This window comes from Eurosta solidaginis, chromosome X (genome assembly GCF_040869045.1).
Source record: "Eurosta solidaginis isolate ZX-2024a chromosome X, ASM4086904v1, whole genome shotgun sequence".
In the NCBI taxonomy this organism is placed as follows: domain Eukaryota; kingdom Metazoa; phylum Arthropoda; class Insecta; order Diptera; family Tephritidae; genus Eurosta; species Eurosta solidaginis.
Genome location: NC_090324.1, coordinates 130,954,781 through 130,972,018, shown reverse-complemented (window position 1 = coordinate 130,972,018; position 17,238 = coordinate 130,954,781). Strand labels below are relative to the sequence as shown.

Sequence of the window (17,238 nt, the reverse complement as noted above, 5' to 3'; positions counted from 1 at the left end):
ATTGTATGTCCACCAGATAAAACGTCGTCGACATACATACTTTCTCGTAATATACCCGATGCTATTGGGTGGGTATTTTCTACATCATCAGCCAATTGTAGAAGTGACCGTATCGCGAGGTAGGGGGCGCAGTTTACACCAAATGTGACAGTCTTTAGTTCGTAAAGACTGATGGGTTCCTTGGGGGATGTTCGATGGACAATTCTTTGAAATTTGGCGTGATTATCGGTCACCCAAATTTGCCTATACATCTTTTCTATGTCACTATTAAAGACAAAGCGGTACAGTCTCCAACGTAGAATTAAAATGGGCAAGTCTGCTTGGAGTACTGGAACTGGGTGGAGTATGTCGTTTAGACTAATGCCATTTGCCGTCGGACTTGACGCGTTGAAGACGACGCGCACCTTGGTAGTGGTACTTTCCGCCTTTACAACGTCGTGGTGGGGCAGGAAATAATTATCCGAATCGTCGGATGGTATATTATTCTTGATTTTTCTCATATGTCCAAGTGTTTCGTATTCTGACAACACCCGAATATACTCTTTTCCCAACTCTTGGTTTTTCAGTAATCGCCCCTCATTTCTGAAGAATTGTGAACATGCGCGCTTTAGGGGCGGTCCTAATTTAATATTCTCATGGTAATCCTGCCTGAATGGTAGCGAAACTGTATACCTCCCATTTTCAACACTTTTTGTAGTTTCCTTAAATAACTGTTCACAATACATTTCTGCTTCATTAAGCATTTTATTTTTGGGAACATTTTCTATCTCCCAGAAAGCGTTTAATTGGTTGTCCAATTCAACCTCGTTGTAAAATGACACGATGCTCTTCGTTGGACTCGGTGCTTAAACTCGACCGGTTAGTATCCAACCGAACACTGTCTCTTGGGCCAGAAGTGTATTAAGTACATTCTTTTTCAGACCGCTCATTATAATTTGGGGATATATGTCTCCACCAAGTATGAGGTCTACATCTTCGTTGACGTAGAACCCCTTGTCTGCCAGAACCAAGTCTGGGAATGCCTGCATAGTCATCGTGTTGATATGGCAGGATGGCAGATTCCCAGTAAGTTTGGCTAGAATCAGAACTGGAGTAGTCAAGCTGATGATGATGGTGAATGCCTCTCTAACTTGAGCAGATACTGCATTGGTGATGCCCGACACTTGGGCATGCATTTTCCTCGCAGGCAAATTGATTCTACGTTTCAGTCTTTCTGTCATGAAAGAACATTCAGACCCTGAATCAATTAATGCCCGCGCGGAGAAGTCGGTACCATTATGGTGAATGTGTACGCGAGCAGTTCCTAATAGCACGCCTGTGCTGGAATTGGCATGACAGAATTTTACATTCTGGTTTGCAGATTGTCGCGCCTGTGCTGATGTGGTTGGGATATTATCCGCATCTTTGAAAGGATTGCGTACAGCCGTGTGCTGAGATGTATCCGCATGCAGGAGCGTGTGGTGACGAGAGTGGCATTTGGAACAGTTGTAGGAACTGGTGCACTTCGTCACGGTGTGTACTGGGGATAAGCAATTCAGGCAGCCACTTGTGGATTTTATAAATTTAATCCTTTCTACTGGGGTTAACTCGCAGAAGCGTGAACAGTTGCGTAATCTGTGTTCAGGGGATTTACACATTTTACAAATTGATTTTATTGTTTGCTTGGAAACTTTTGCTTGAAAAGCACCAAGTTTTTCGTAGGGGTTTCTGACGATTGTCGCGACGCGTTTGGTTTTTGCACTTTCGAAGTGGTATGCCCTGTAAAACCAGACACTGTTTCAAGTGTCTGAAACCGATTAAACAGGAATTTATCCATATCCCCCCCACTTGGATATGTCCATTTTATGGTCTATAGTTTGCTCCCAAATAGCCAACGTGCTCTCTGGTAACTTGATTGAACAGAGATAGGTCAGGATTGCATGCCAAGTGGAAGTGTCAATTTTGTGGCATTTGAGGGACGAAATACAATTATTTACATCATTTTGTAGCTTTTTTATTGAACTGCCACACTCACTTTCTACCTTTTTTAAGTTAAATAAAATTTGTAGTTGTGTGTTAACTAAGGTACGTTTGTTCTCGTACCTTTCAAACAAGTTTTTCCAGGCCATCTCGAAACCTTCATTTGTGAGAGGGCATTTTTTTAACGATATGTTTTGCTTCGCCCTGCGTTTTGTTGTTGAGATGGAATAACTTTTCCACCCCTTTCAAGCTGGAATTGTTTATATAAATTGCCTTGAAAAGGTCGCGAAAAGTTGGCCAAGACAGATAATCCCCTTTAAAAACTTCCGTGTCGCAAGCGGGGAGGCGAATTTTATGCCCATGAGGTTCTTGCTCAGGGTTGACGTTCTTTTCATCCTTCTTGTATTTTTCTGCCTCATCAGATATAGACGCTGAACATCGCACGTAGATTACGTATGCTGCCTCATCAGATCCCAATAGCGAATCAAACGCAGACTTTACCTTCTTCCACATGGACCGCAACTCTTCCTGCTGTATTGCAAGGGTGTGTTTGCTATAGTCGCTTTCCGGAATAAGGCTGTAATCTTTATCAAACTCTGCGATTGATTCTGCTAAACGGATGTAGGTTTCCATTGTTTTATTTACGTTTATTAACGCGAAAATTTGCGATTAGAAAAATAGAACTCTTCAGAGATAAAATGCCTGCCCAGCCCTGAATAAAAACTATTGAACTTCGAAGTTTATTGTTTATTTTGTTTATTGCAGACTTTTTGTCTTGGTAGCGACAACAACAGAGGTTTATTTTTCAACTTTTTGTCACAACAGCGACAACAAAAAGGGTTTATTTTTGGACTTTTCTGTCTCAGTAGCAACAACAAAGGGGGGACCACTCGCCACGTCCACAGTTAAATGAGTGTATTGTGAACAAATGAAAAGTGCGTGCGATATTGCTAATGAAATTCGAAAATAACCGGAAAAAAGTGAAGAAAGAAATAAATGTTTTACAAGAAGTGACCGCCTGATTAATTTAATTGAAATTAATGTGTTTGTGATGTGCAAAAAAAACAACAACAACAAATTTATTCGGTATCGTGTGGAAAGTGAGGTTAGGTTAACCTCTTCCTTGTGCTGTGTCTGGAAAACCTTACCGCTGGTGGGGGGATAGACCAGATAATCACAAGGACCGAAATAAATTAATACCAAGTGAATTAAATTCGAAAAAACAAGTTATGAAAGAAAAAACTGGCGCTCACTAAAATAAAGCTTCACTCTTTTCACTTTGTTCGATCTCAAATTTTTCACAAAAAACACGGGTATCTTCTTTATTTTTCAATCACAAACACTCAAAAAAAAGTGGCAAGAAATATAACACTTACTTCTTATTGTTTTTTTTGCTGGATTTATTGCTGTGATGGCTGTGGCTCCGGTGGCTGCTAATATCGTGTTGTATAATATGTAACTCCCAAACTTCTTTGGTGGTTCTGCCGGAATGTGCTTTGGCAAATAAATCTTTTTATGCGTTTTTGTGGCAATTCGTGCAAAATTTTGTAGTAGGCAAATGTTCTGCGTTGTGGACTGTAATTTTAGGCTTTTAGTTCTTTATCCGGCTCGAAGGATCAATGTTCGGCCTGGGTCCGTCTGAAACCGGCAGTGGTTAGGCGCACACGGGTCAGCCTAAAGAATTAAAAACCTGTGAGTCCTTTTTGGGGTTTACTGCAGTATCTAATTGCAATGCTGAAGGCCTTAAAACTGAAATTTTAAACAACTAAAGAATATGGAATTGATTTGAATAAATGTAGAGGACAGGGTTACGATGGAGCAAATGTTATGTCGGGTGTTTATGGAGGGTTACAAACCCTAATAAAAGAGCATGCACTGAATGCCGATTATGTTCATTGCTGTGCGCACGCATTAAATTTAGTTTTGAGCGATGCTGCGAAACATATTCGTCAAGTGCCGACTTTTTTCGATATTCTAGAATTAACATATACTTCTTTTGACAACAGTATAAAACGCTGGGCAATGTTAAGTGACGATTCATCTGAAAAATATTTAATTATAACCTCAAAAAGGTATGTCCTACCAGATGGTCTTCAAGGAACGACGCTTTATTAGCGGTAAAGAAAAATTACTTATTAATCATGAAAACTTTGTATCATATAAATTTAATTTCGAATAAAAAAGATGAACGTGAAGAATGTAAAAATATAATAAACATTTTAGAGAGTTATGATTTCTTAGTGCTTGTGACATTTTTTTTTTTACTATTTGAAATCATTAACCCTGTGTCTAAAGCTCTACAGCATGCAAATAATGACTTACAAAACTCTATTATTCTATTAAGTAATCTTCTGAATAACCTTTATGACCAATTAAAGACTCTTAGAACATGCTTAAAATCAGAAATCCGAAAAATTCACTCAATTAAGGAACTAATTCAATTATTACTCATAGAATTCAATAGTCTTTCATCCAGTTTTCAGGAGGTAATAACAGCATACTTTTTATTTATGACCCTTCCGATTACAACAGCAACTGTTGAAGGAAGTTTTCTCTAAATTAAAACTTATAAAAAATTACTTAAGGACTTCAATGGGACAGGAACGCCTCTCAGTCCTGTCACTATTGTCTATAGAGGCAGAAACTTTAGAAAAACTTAAGTCATCATCAAATATAAATGATTTAATAAATCAGTTTGCTGAAAAAAGGCAAGGAGAGTGAACATTTAATTTGAATTGTTTCTTATGTTTTTGTTAAATAGTGATACATAGGTATAATAGGCTAGATGACTACTTTTTTTTATTACCAAAATTTAAAGCTATTTTGCATAACTAAAATGAGAGAGTATTTTTTTTAATATCTTTAAAGATAACGAAGATATGGATGTTTTAAACCACTGTTAGAAAGAGACTGCTATTGTTAGAGTGATGACGTCACTATCATATTAATTCGTATAAATCTTGTGCACTTCTCAATTGTTTTGTATGAGGATATGTCATCGTGGCGTCAAAATCCGTTTTTCCTGAAAGGGATAGAAAACCAGTAAAAGTAAACTTTGTAAGGCTATAATTAACTTTGTTATTTTACACTCAATTTTAATAAAAATAAATCGTTTTGACAAATTATGAAAGATATTTTCACATTTAAGTCAGTATTTTACTAAATTCAAGGTAAGGAGACACCTCTATTATGTATGATGAATAAATATTTCTTGTAATTTTATGATACGTCGGCCATCGTGGTGTGATGGTAGCGTGCTCCGCCTACCACACCGTATATCCTGCGTTCACACCCCGGGCAAAGCAACATCAAAATTTTAGAAATAAGGGTTTTCAATTAGAAGACAATTTTTCTAAGCGGGGTCGCCACTCGGCAGTGTTTGCCAAGCGTTCCGAGTGCATTTCTGCCATGAAAAGCTCGCAGTGAAAACTCATCTGCCTTGCAGATGCCGTTCGGAGTCGGCATAAAACATGTAGGTCCCGTCCGGCCAATTTGTGGGGAAAATCAAGAGGAGCACGACGCAAATTGGATGAGAAACTCGGCCTTAGATCTGTTCGGAGGTTATCGCGCCTTACACTTTTTTTATTTTATGATTTTTTTTTTTTTGGGAAATCTGTACCCTTCCTGAGGGCCCCAAATAAGTTTTTATACGGGGCCCGCCAAGGCACGCTACGCCAATGATTTATTACATACGTAAGGGAACATGTTCTCAGTACACGTTTGCAGCTTTTTAATCAATGAGGTTTAGCGGTGAGCTAATGTGAGAAGGCGACAACCTGGCTAGGCCACTCTGACATAATCGGGAAGGTCTCATCGGCAGCGGCTGTACACCGCTAGGTGCGGCTGCAAGCGGGCGTCTGTCTTGGAGCAAGCGGCTCGCTATATAGACGTGCAAAGCAAATTCTGACATCACCGCCATCCAAGAAATGTGTTGGACGAAGCAAGGAAGAAAGAAGATCAAAAATTGTGACATCTATTGGAGTGGCCATGCGAATATGCACAGTTTCGGCGTCGGATTCGTGGTGGGAGAGAGACTTTATCGCCAAGTTCTGGCGTTCACGCCTGTGGACGAACGTCTCGCCGCTATCCGAATAAAAGCCAAATTTTTTAATATATCATTCAGCTGCGCCCATGCGCCGACAGAGGAGAAAGACGATGAGGTGAAAGACACTTTTTATGAACAATTAGAACGCACATACCACCGCTGCCCCCGGCATGATATAAAAGTCGTGCTTGGCGACTTTAACGCCAGGGTGGGCAAAGGTGCGCCTACACAATGAAATTTCTCCTAACGGACTGAGGCTGATTGACTTTGCCGGGGCTCGAAACATGGTCATATCCAGCACGAGGTTCATGCTTTAAAAGGTACATCAATCTACATGGCTGTCTCCTGATCGAAATACTCGCAATCAGATCGATCCCGTTCTGATAGACGGACGGCATGCCTCCAGTGTTTTAGATGTGCGCACGATCCGAGGACCTAACATCGACTCAGACCATTATCTCGTTGCAGCCAAAATACGCACCCGCCTAAGCGCGGCTAAAACCAAGGAACAAAAAACACAAGGAAAGCTAGACGTCGAAAAGCCTCAATCACAACAGACTGCCAATGATTTCGCAACTCGACTCTCACACCTGCTCTCTGAGAGCACAACTCAGCCTGAGGGAATACAGGAGCAGTGGGTGCATATCTCCAAAGCACTTCGTACTGCCGCTGAGGAAAAAATTGGTTACCGGCGGCCACGAAAAAACAACTGGTACGAAGAAGAATGCCGAGTTGCAACCGAAAGAAAAGGCGCTGCTTACAGGGCTACGCTAAAAGCGAGCGCAACAAGAGGAGTGTATGAACTCTATCGTGAGTTGAAAAGGGAAGCGGGACGCCTTTTCAGGAAGAAAAAAGCAGAAGCAAAAACGCGTGAGTGCGAGGAGCTTGAGCTGCTAGCCACCAGGAATAACGCCCGAAAATTCTACCAAAAAATACGGCGACAAACGGAAAGGTTTTAAGACCGGGGCAAACTCCGAAACGAAAACGGCGACCTTGTAACTGATGTCCAGAGAGTGCTTAGATTATGAAGGGAACACCTCTCTGCTTTCCTAAATGGAGGCAGCGAATCACCGCGCAGAGATGACGAACCCGATCTCGCAATCGATTATGATGGAATATATGTCCCCCGCCCGATTATGGCGAAGTTAGAATAGCAATAACCAGATTGAAAAACAACAAGGCCGTGGGCGCTGATGGAGCTATTCAAGTACGGCGGCGAGGAGTTGGTAAGGCGCATGCAGCAGCTTCTTCGCAAAATATGGGCGGACGAGTGCATACCCGACGATTGGAATCTAAGTGTTCTTTGCCACAAGAAGGGGAATACTGTAAAATGCACCAACTATCGTGGAATCAGCCTTCTTAATATGGCATATAAAGTCCTTTCAAGTGTATTGTGCGAAAGATTTAACCGGCTGATTGTACCTTATCAGTGCGGATTCAGACCTGGTAAATCTACCATCGACCAGATTTTCACAATGCGCCAAATCTTGGAAAAAGCCCGTTGAAAAGAGAATCGACACACATCACCTCTTCGTCGATTTTAGAGCCGCCTTCGACAGCACGAAAAGGAGCTGCCTATATGCCGCTATGTCTGAATTTGGTTTCCCCGCAAAACTTATACCTCTGTGCAAAATGACGTTGAGCAACACCATCAGCTCAGTCAGAATTGGGAAGGACCTCTCCGAGCCGTTCGAAACTAAACGAGGTTTCAGACCGGGTGACACCCTATCGTGCGATTTCTTTAGTTTGATGCTGGAGAAAGTTATACTAGCTGCAGAACTTATCCGCACTGGAACAATATTCTATAAAAGCGTTCAATTTCTGGCATATGCTGATGACATTGATACCATCGGCCTAAACACCCGCGCTGTTAGTTCTGCTTACTCCAAACTGGAAAAAGAAGCGGTAAACATGGGTTTGATGGTGAATGAGGACAAAACGAAGTACCTTCTGTCATCAAGCAAAGATTCAGCGCATACGCGCCTTGGCATCCACGCTACTGTTGGCAGCCATAATTTCGAAATAGTAAAAGACTTCGTTTATTTGGGAACCAGCATCAACACTTGCAACGACGTCAGCTCTGAAATCCAGCGAAGAATCACTCTTGCCAATAAATGGTACTTTGGACTAGGTAGGCAATTGAAAAGTAAAGTCCTCTCTTGGCGAACGAAAGTCATACTCTACAAGTCACTTATCGTACCCGTCCTGCTATATGGGGCGGAAGCATGGAACATGACAACAACGGATGCAGCGGCTTTGGGAGTGTTCGAGAGAAAAGTTCTTCGAAAGATTTATGGACCTCTACGCGTTGGCGATGGTGAGTACCGAAGAAGATTTAATGATGAGCTGTACGAGATATACGCAGACATCCACATAGTCCAGCAAATTAAAACGCAGCGGCTGCGCTGGCTAGGCCATGTTATGCGAATTAAAGATGCAAGAAAGTGTTTCTATCGGAACACGCCTATGGAAGCAGAGGTAGAGGGCGGCCCCCACTCCGTTGGAAGGACCAGGTGGAAAACGATTTAAACTCCCTTGGTGTGACCAATTGGCGCCGGTTGGCGGAGTGAAGGAGCGACTGGCGCGCCTTGTTGGACGATCATAACCGTTAAGACGGTTAAGCGCCAATTAAGTAAGTAAGTAATACCGAACTTTCAATTGACAATATACGGCAATTTGTGTCATGGTTTGCGTAGTTTCAGTTAAAAACTTTATGGAAGTATTTTCTTAGCTTATTGAAAATAAATATGAATAATGAATTTAATTGACGAAATTTCATAAAAAGTGCCACTTCTGCTTTCGTGTTTGCTGCTGTCTATGCCATAAAAAGTATGTTACAATAACTGTCTTTTGGTGGTAAGGCGGAGGTGGCATGTGACATGATTGCAAGCCCCTGCTAGCTCGTCGAAAGGGGTGGAGTTTTGCACACCTGCCTTACCCGCAGTTATCTAAACAAAAAAGTGGTTCATGTCTAGATGAGGATAAAGAAATATAGGGAATGCAGGAAATGGAAGAAAAAAAAAAGAAGGCCCGTCTAGAATCAGGGGGAGTCTACCCACCCTCTTCAGCGCATCTTGCGGGAAGCCTTGGGCACTGTGCTGACTCCGATTACCTTACAGTGCCCCCTATACCTGACTCACGTTCGTCTGTCTAAGGGTATTTCACACCATTGTCCCCCCCATTTCCCCTATTCCTACCGGCAACCACACCCACACCTATGAGTGGAAAAGTTAGCCTTCCATTACCGAAATAAATTAAATTTTAACCTTTAAAATTTGCCAACGTTATAAACATTATTTTATTTAATTTTAAATTCGCAAACAACCCGGCTTAAATCTACGTATATAAAAATTATTTAAAACTAAAAGAAAACGAAATTTCTTAAGTCTAGTTTTGACTTTTCTATTTATTAATAGAAATATATCTCTACAAACAGGCAAAAACTCGAGGCTTTCAAACAATTCTTCAATAAAGAATTCAGAGCCAATCAAGTTAGAAGCAAAAAAAAGATATAAAAAAATTCAAACAACTGTAGATGCACAATACCACGGGTTGGGTACAATTCGTCGCACCCTAATGTACTCTGTATTAGAAAGATACTTTTCTTCTACCAAAAAAATATTGTTATATCTTTCCTTTCAGTAAATAGCAAAACGATATGTATATAGGTATGTCTATATGAAAAAAAGCCAAAACAATGCAAATTCCTAACCTAGGCTAAGGTATTATGTGCATAGGTATATATAGGACAATGCTTGCGTACGTACATCTATATATATATGTGCCTACATATGTATAAAGAAAAGAATGTGAGGATGGTGTTTCTTCTTTTTTTTTTTTGTTTTTTTTTTCTTTTCTCACTCACCTGATCTCAGCACATCAGCCTTGTAAGCGCCTTCAAGCTGTGAAAGGACCTGTGAGGGAGGAAAGTTTATATACATATGTATGTCTCTTTCTATTCGTACCCAATACCATGCGTTCATTGCCTAAGTAAGGTTCAATGGAATTTTGCAATCGACTCCACGCTCACTCACTCCTGGTAGCGGGCGTCGAGTGGGTCACTAAATTGTGAGGCCAAAAAGGTAGGAAAAATAAAAAAGGAACGGAGAAAAAAAAAATACAAAAAAAGAATATGTAAGTGACTTACAAAAATTTGCTTACTACAAAAAAATTAATAACTAGTATTTTGCAATTGCCAGTGCGTGGAAATAAAAAAATTGTTTGAATACCGCAAAAAACAAAGGAAACCGTGTACAAAAACCAAGGTAACGCAGAAACTACCAAAAAAACTATAACCCGAATTCTGCTTGGAAGCAAACAAAAATGTGCTTACGTGTTAACCAATAAGAAAACGTGCCATGTGTCTATAGCAAAAATCTTTACAAAAATAACAAAATAAACGGAATACTTCAAAAATTTTAAAACTAATAAATGGTTGTAAAAAAAATACGAAAAATGTGTTCCTTCGGCCCTCCTTTGACTTCGGTGGTGGTGACGTTGCTGGAGATGCGGCCGGCGTTGCTGATGGTGGCGATGCTGTTTAATTTTATTTTATTTCGGCCACTTTCTTACTTTAATTGGATTCCCTTTTACTAAACTCTATTCTCATTTTATTTTTCATAATTAAGATTTTGAACTGAACTTTAGTTTGTAATGCTCTCTGTATTTGACGTAAATTTTTCATTTAATAATTTTAATAATTTTAAACAAGTTCTAATTTAGTTTGCGTTCTGTTTTTTCATTTAGATTTCACATATTTTAATTTTTGAATACATTCTGTCTTTAAGTGCTTTCCCTTATCTTATTTGAAGTAAATTTCATTTTATTGAACTCCTTTTTTTCAAATTTTTAAATATATTTAATTTAATTTTTGTTTTATTTCTTTGTGTTAAAAGTTATGTTGAGGTTTTTCCCAAAAATCAATAAGAAAACACGAGTTTACTGTTCAAGGTTTACTAAGAAACTCAAAATGTCAAATACAATAAAAGAGTGAGATTATCTGACATACGCATTATTAAAAATTTAGGGTTGCTATTTTATGTATCATATTTCAACACCCCTCCTCAATGCGAATGTTATTCTTCTAAACTTAACAATTTCATTAAATATGTATGTTTCTTCTTCGACAAATTTTTTGTTAAAATATCAGCTATCATGTTATTAGTTGATACATATTTTAACTTTATTTCACCTTTCTCAACAATCTCTCTAACAAAATGATATCTGATATTAATGTGCTTCGATCTAGCATGATGCACTGGATTCTTTGCCAAATGTTGAGCACTAATGTTATCCCCGTACAATATTGTTGGAGTTTGACCGCTACCACATCCAATCTCAATTATAATACGTCTTAGATGTAGTGCTTCTTTTGCTGCCGATGACATGGCCATGTATTCGGCCTCGGTACTGCTTAAGGCTACACAATGCTGTTTTTCTGACTTCCAGGAAATCGCCCCTCCTGCAAGGAAGAACACGTAGCCGGTGTATGATCTTCGATCAATTCTGTTGGCGCCCCAATCGGCATCTGCGTAACCCTTCAACCCTTGACCGCATGCCCTATATCGCAAACTCATATTTTTTGTTGATGCTAGGTACCTTAAAATGTGCTTTATGCCCGCCAAATGTTCGCTATGTGGATCTTTGTTTCGCTGTTCCAGCTTGGCTACCGAATGGAATATATCCGGTCTTGTCCAAAGCGCCAGCCACATCAGCGCCCTAATCGTAGATTGGTATGGTATGATGTCTGATCAACCCTAGTACAACGTTCATCATCACACGCTACTTAGTAACCAGCATCTAATGGTGTCGATGCTGACGTACATACTTCCATATCATGCTGCGTCAATAAATCTTTGATATATTGGGATTGAATAATGGTGATATCACCTAGTTCACCTTCACACTCAATCTGCATACCCAAAGACATATGAAGGGGACCCTTGTCAATGCACTCAAAAATATCACATACATTCGCCTTGATCCTAGTCATGATTTACTTCGATTGGCATGTTAGAAGCAGATTATCGACATAAACAAGGATTAAGCAAAGGTTACCTTCTATATCTTGTTTATACAAACAGCGTTCGCTCTCGCACTGACTGAAACCTAAACTTCTCAACGCTTCATCTAACTTGAAATTCCAAGCTCTCCCAGACTGCTTCAAGCCGTATATGGCCTTGTTCGACCTTAAGAATTTTGTTGGTTGACTTTCATCACGGTAACCTTGTGGCTGTTTCATGTATACGACATCATCAAGTTCGCTGTTTAAATATGCTGTGCATACATCCATCTGGTGTACATGTAGTTTCATCTCTGCTGCTAATGCCAACACCAACCGTATGGTTTCAAACCGACATACTGGAAAAAAAGTGTCCGAGTAATTCACTCCATACTTCTGTGAACACCCCTTTGCCACCAACCGTGACTTATACCGCTCAATACCACCATGTTCGTTGCGATTTGGGGTATATACCCACTTGCACCCTACTATTGACTGGCTCTTTGGTAAGTCTACCAAAGACCATGTATTATTTCCAACCAACGAATCGTGTTCTTTTTTCATGGCCGCCTTCCATAAATCAGCTTCATCGCTACTAATTGCCTCCTCGTATGTTTGAAAAACAAGCACCTCCTTAGTGCTCATAGCATTTAAAACATTAAATACTTTTCGTGGACGACCTCGTTTACCACTACGCACGAGCTTAGGTCTACCACGCCCAATGTGCTCAACTTCTTCTTCAGCACTCGCATACATATCGCTTGCATTATCATCGCTACAGATTTCTTCATTATCATCGCTACAGATTTCTTTATCATTGCTACATATTTCTTTATCAGAATCTACATCACCAGCAGTACCAGTGTCAGCTTGAACCTGATTGTTATCAAAAAAATCGAATGTTATTTGTTCGTCGTTACACGCTTCCACGCTGTGGCATTCATCAAATAATACGTCGCGTTTTTCAACCACCTGTCTAACATCAGGATCGTATACTCTATACGATTTTGAAACCATTGAGTAACCAACCATTTTGTTTTGTTTACCCTTCACTTTAAATTTGCTACGGTGCGTTTTATCCAATGCCACTGCCGTAGAGCCAAATACTCGCAAATGTTTTATTGTAGGTTTCTTACCACACCATGCTTCATATGGTGTCATATTATTTAATGCCTTAGTTGGCGATCGATTCCGCAAATACACAGCAGTTGCCCCTTCCCCTGCCCATAGCGCCGCACACATACCCGAATGTACCAATACACATCTGGCCATTTCAACCAACGTGCGATTTGCCCTCTCAGCCACCCCATTTTGCTGAGAAGTGTAGGGAACTGCTAATTGCCGCACTATGCCATGCTTATCAAAATATTCATTAAATGATTTGTTACTACGAACTGCTTTCACTTTTCTGCCAGTTTGTCGCTCTACCATTGAGGAAAACGATACAAATTTATCAAAAACTTCATCTTTTGATTTTAAGAAGTAAACAAAAACTCGCCTTGATATGTCGTCAATAAATATTAAAAAATACTTCACACCACCAAGTGAAGTTGTTTCAAATGGCCCACATACATCCGTATGTATCAATTCTAACAAATTCTTTGATTTATTTTCTGCTGCACTTGGAAATGATTGTGTGTGTATTTTGCTAAGCATACACATGCATACACGCAAAATATCGGCGCCGTTTTTCTTAATTGTTGCAAATTCGCTGCCAAAAACTACTGCGCAGCCCATCTCGACTGCACGACCGACTGATATAAAATTGCCTCTCATACCCGGCATGAATAAAACGTCTTTTAGTGTCACAACAATCATGTTCGTTTGTATTTTGACATCGCCTTTACCTTCTGCACGAATGCTGTTGTCACCGGCCAATGCGATTCACTCTGTCTGGTTCACAAAGTTCGAGAACAATTTTCGGTCGCAACACATATGCGCTGTCGCGCCGCTATCTAAACACCACTTTCCTCTGTCGAACGTTTCGCAATCTGTTGCACCCAAAGCAGTGAAGGAGCATTGTTGTTGCTGTTTAGCTGAATCGTTTTCTTTCGTAGATTTGTTTAACTTCGCCGAACAATTGCTTTTTATATGGCCTTTTTTTCACAACGATAGCAAGTAACATTGTTGTAATTACCTTTTTTCTTCTCTCTGTTGCTGCTAGACGTAGACTTCTTTGCAAACGCTTGCTGTCCGCTAAATTCGTTCGCTGTATGTTCATGCATGCTACCACGACGCTCGCCTTCTTCTAGAAGCTTCAATTTTAGAACGTCAACCGCTGGAAGATTGTCCCTCGTTTCCATCGCAATGACAAAATTCTCGAATTCTTTTGGCAAACTAGATAATAATGTAATGGCAACCAGCTCTTGATTTAGCTCTATGCCCACTTCAGCTAGTTTGTCCATAATTGTGGTGAACACATTCAAATAGGCCGCAACGTTTTCACCCTCTGACATTTTGAGGCTCAATAACTTTTTATAAAGTGAAACTTTTCTTACCGGACCACTTGGCTGATAAACTTCTTTAAGTTTTTTCACGCTTCTGCCGACGTTTTGCAATGCCGCAAATAATTCAGTTGCGTTGGCTTCACGCTTAATGTGACCATGGCCAAAGCCTTCTCGTCGCGAGCAATCCACTTTGCCACTTCGTCAACATCATCTGTGTCGTCTCTTTTGCACTCCCTTGAAGTTATTTTCCATAGCTCAGAATGCACCAACACACTGCGCATCTGAACGGACCAAGCATCATAATTCTTATCGTCCAGCTTCTCGATCTGGTACATCGAACTCATTTTACGAAAAATATACTTTTTTATCTTTCAATTGAACATGCGCTTACTGGGCCCATAACCTGTTTAAAGTTATGTTGAGGTTTTTCCCAAAGATCAATAAGAAAACACGAGTGTACTGTTCAACGTTTAATAAGAGACTCAAAATGTCAAATACAATAAAAGAGTGAGACTATCTGACATACGCATTGTTACAAATTTAGGGTTGCTATTTTATGTATCATAATTCACTTTGAATATTTTATTCTACTTTTAATTTTTTTCTACCAATTTTATTTCAATCTCAATTTCCAACTTAAATGAATTATGCTGGGTTCTAATTAACTTCCCTTTATTTAAACTTTAGTTAATTTTTAATCTAATTTAACTACAATTTTTACTTCAATTCACATTAACTCCGGATACACGTTTTATTTCATTGCATAAGTATATTTTTCCCCCAATTAAATTTATCATCAATTGTTACTTCTAATCAAAAAATGCAAATTTTAGGTTTCTTTCGTTAATTTAATATTCGACTTTAATTTATTTAATTTAATTTCTACATTCACAAAAGTTGTATTTTATTCTACTAATTAATTTTTTCTTTTCCTTTAATTCTTATTTAATTTTAGCCTGCATTTTAAAGATTTTTTTCGATTCATACTTAATAAAAGAAATGTTTAAGTCAGATTAGGTTTAAGTTAATGTGAAATGAAATAAATTGCATTTAGGTGAAGGGATTAATTTGATTTTACCGTGCAAGAAAAAAATAATTTTTCCAAAATTTAATGTCTGCAACCCTCATTAACCTTGTAGTTGGTGTGAGGGCTTAGCCGAACACCATAGCGCCCGGCTATGAGGCGGAGCTGTTTAGGACTGATATCTACGCCGTTTCGTCTCACAGGAGGGCGGCGGGATGTCGGTGACCAAGAACTGCCAACCCCCTAATCCAGGGTGTTATGCGGTCCGTGCCTATTGAACGATTGGCAGCCAGGGGATAAATTCGGCTGTATTCGAACGGAGCCTTCCCGATACCGGGCCGCCTCGGGAAGTACTTATGGCCTTACCACAGTAAGGGGCACTGCTGTAGCGGACGGTTCTTTCCCCGTATATAATACTGGACCGCTGAGCCCGCCTTGTCGGGCAGGTGGTCATACGTTCAAGATGAACGACTCATTACCTGATTGTAATAAGGACGATGAAAAGAGGAGGACTGAGTCGCAATCCAAGGACGACAAATACGAATTAAGCGATGCGTCGGACTCGGGGAGCGAGAGTAGTGCTGATTCAATGAACTCCGTGTTGGAGAAGCACACAAATGAAAACGAAGTAGAAGACTGGAGAAGGGTACGGAGCAGAGGAAGTAAAAGAGCTCTCTCGCAGTACCGTACAGCACTAAGAATTGTACAACGCTTGGGAGCAGTGGTCGACCCAACAGAAGTTTAGATCGAGCGCTTGGAATGGGCCCATGAAGCGGTAGAAGTAGGTCGAAGGTAGTTCAAAAGGTTTGCTGCGAGAAACCCTCGGTTCGGCAACCGGCTTTCAAGAGGCAGAAAGGACCAAGTCCTAGAGCCGCGAGGCAAGGCAGTCGCATAGACAAGACAAATCGGCCCAAAGCTGTAAGACAGATGGGCTCCAATAGCGAGGTAGCAACTACATCATACTCTGCGAGTCAGAGGGAAGTTCCAACTACGGAAGTAAGAGATAAGCCAGAGGGAGATAACGCTAAGACTCCGGCTTTCTCGGAGGCGCTAAAGGGAGTTAACGCTAAGACTCCGGCTTTCTCGGAGGTGCCAAAGGGGGATAACACTAAGACTCCTGTTTTTCCCGAGAAGATGAGAGATGTGGCAAAGCAGTCACTGACTGTGGCACTGGTTGATCGTAGCAGTCCTTCGGACAAATGACTACTGAAAGGTGGAGATTTGTGGAAAAGGAACTTATTAGCTTAATGCTTAAGATGATGCGGGAACAACCAAGTAAGCCCCCTTCCAATTTTTGATTCGGGGGTATGGTATAATGGTGTGAAGATGATAGCGTGCGACAATATCGCGAGCTTGCGGTGGCTGGAGGAAGTGGTTCCAAACCTCCAACGGCAAGGCACGAATCCGCGGTTTGAGGTGGTGGATAAAGCGCAAATCCCCACGGTACCAAAAGTTAAGGTATGGATACCATGCGAGATGAAGTCGGAGGATACACTGCGACTTCTGCAGAATCAGAATCCGATCATACCGACACAGGATTGGAAGGTACTTACTGTATCTCGGCCTACGGAGGATGGTCAGTTCTACATCTTCCAAATAAACAAGCAGGTGGAGGATATTTTGTACACGCAGCTTGGCAAAATGTCCTTTGGCACTGGCAAAATTTACATGCGAATCAGGAAAAGAAGTCCCGAGGATAAAAACCCTAACATGCTAGAGGTGGGCGATGTCGAAAAGGACCTCAAAAGCCTAAAGGAAAAAA

The 17,238-nt window shown here is 40.4% G+C and overlaps 1 protein-coding gene across 1 annotated transcript in view; it reads left to right on the top strand.

Annotated features, from left to right (window-relative positions):
• Positions 1-17,238, top strand: part of LOC137235148 (glutamate receptor ionotropic, kainate 1-like) — a 2,828,327-nt gene that overhangs the window by 64,787 nt on the left and 2,746,302 nt on the right. The window lies entirely within an intron of this gene.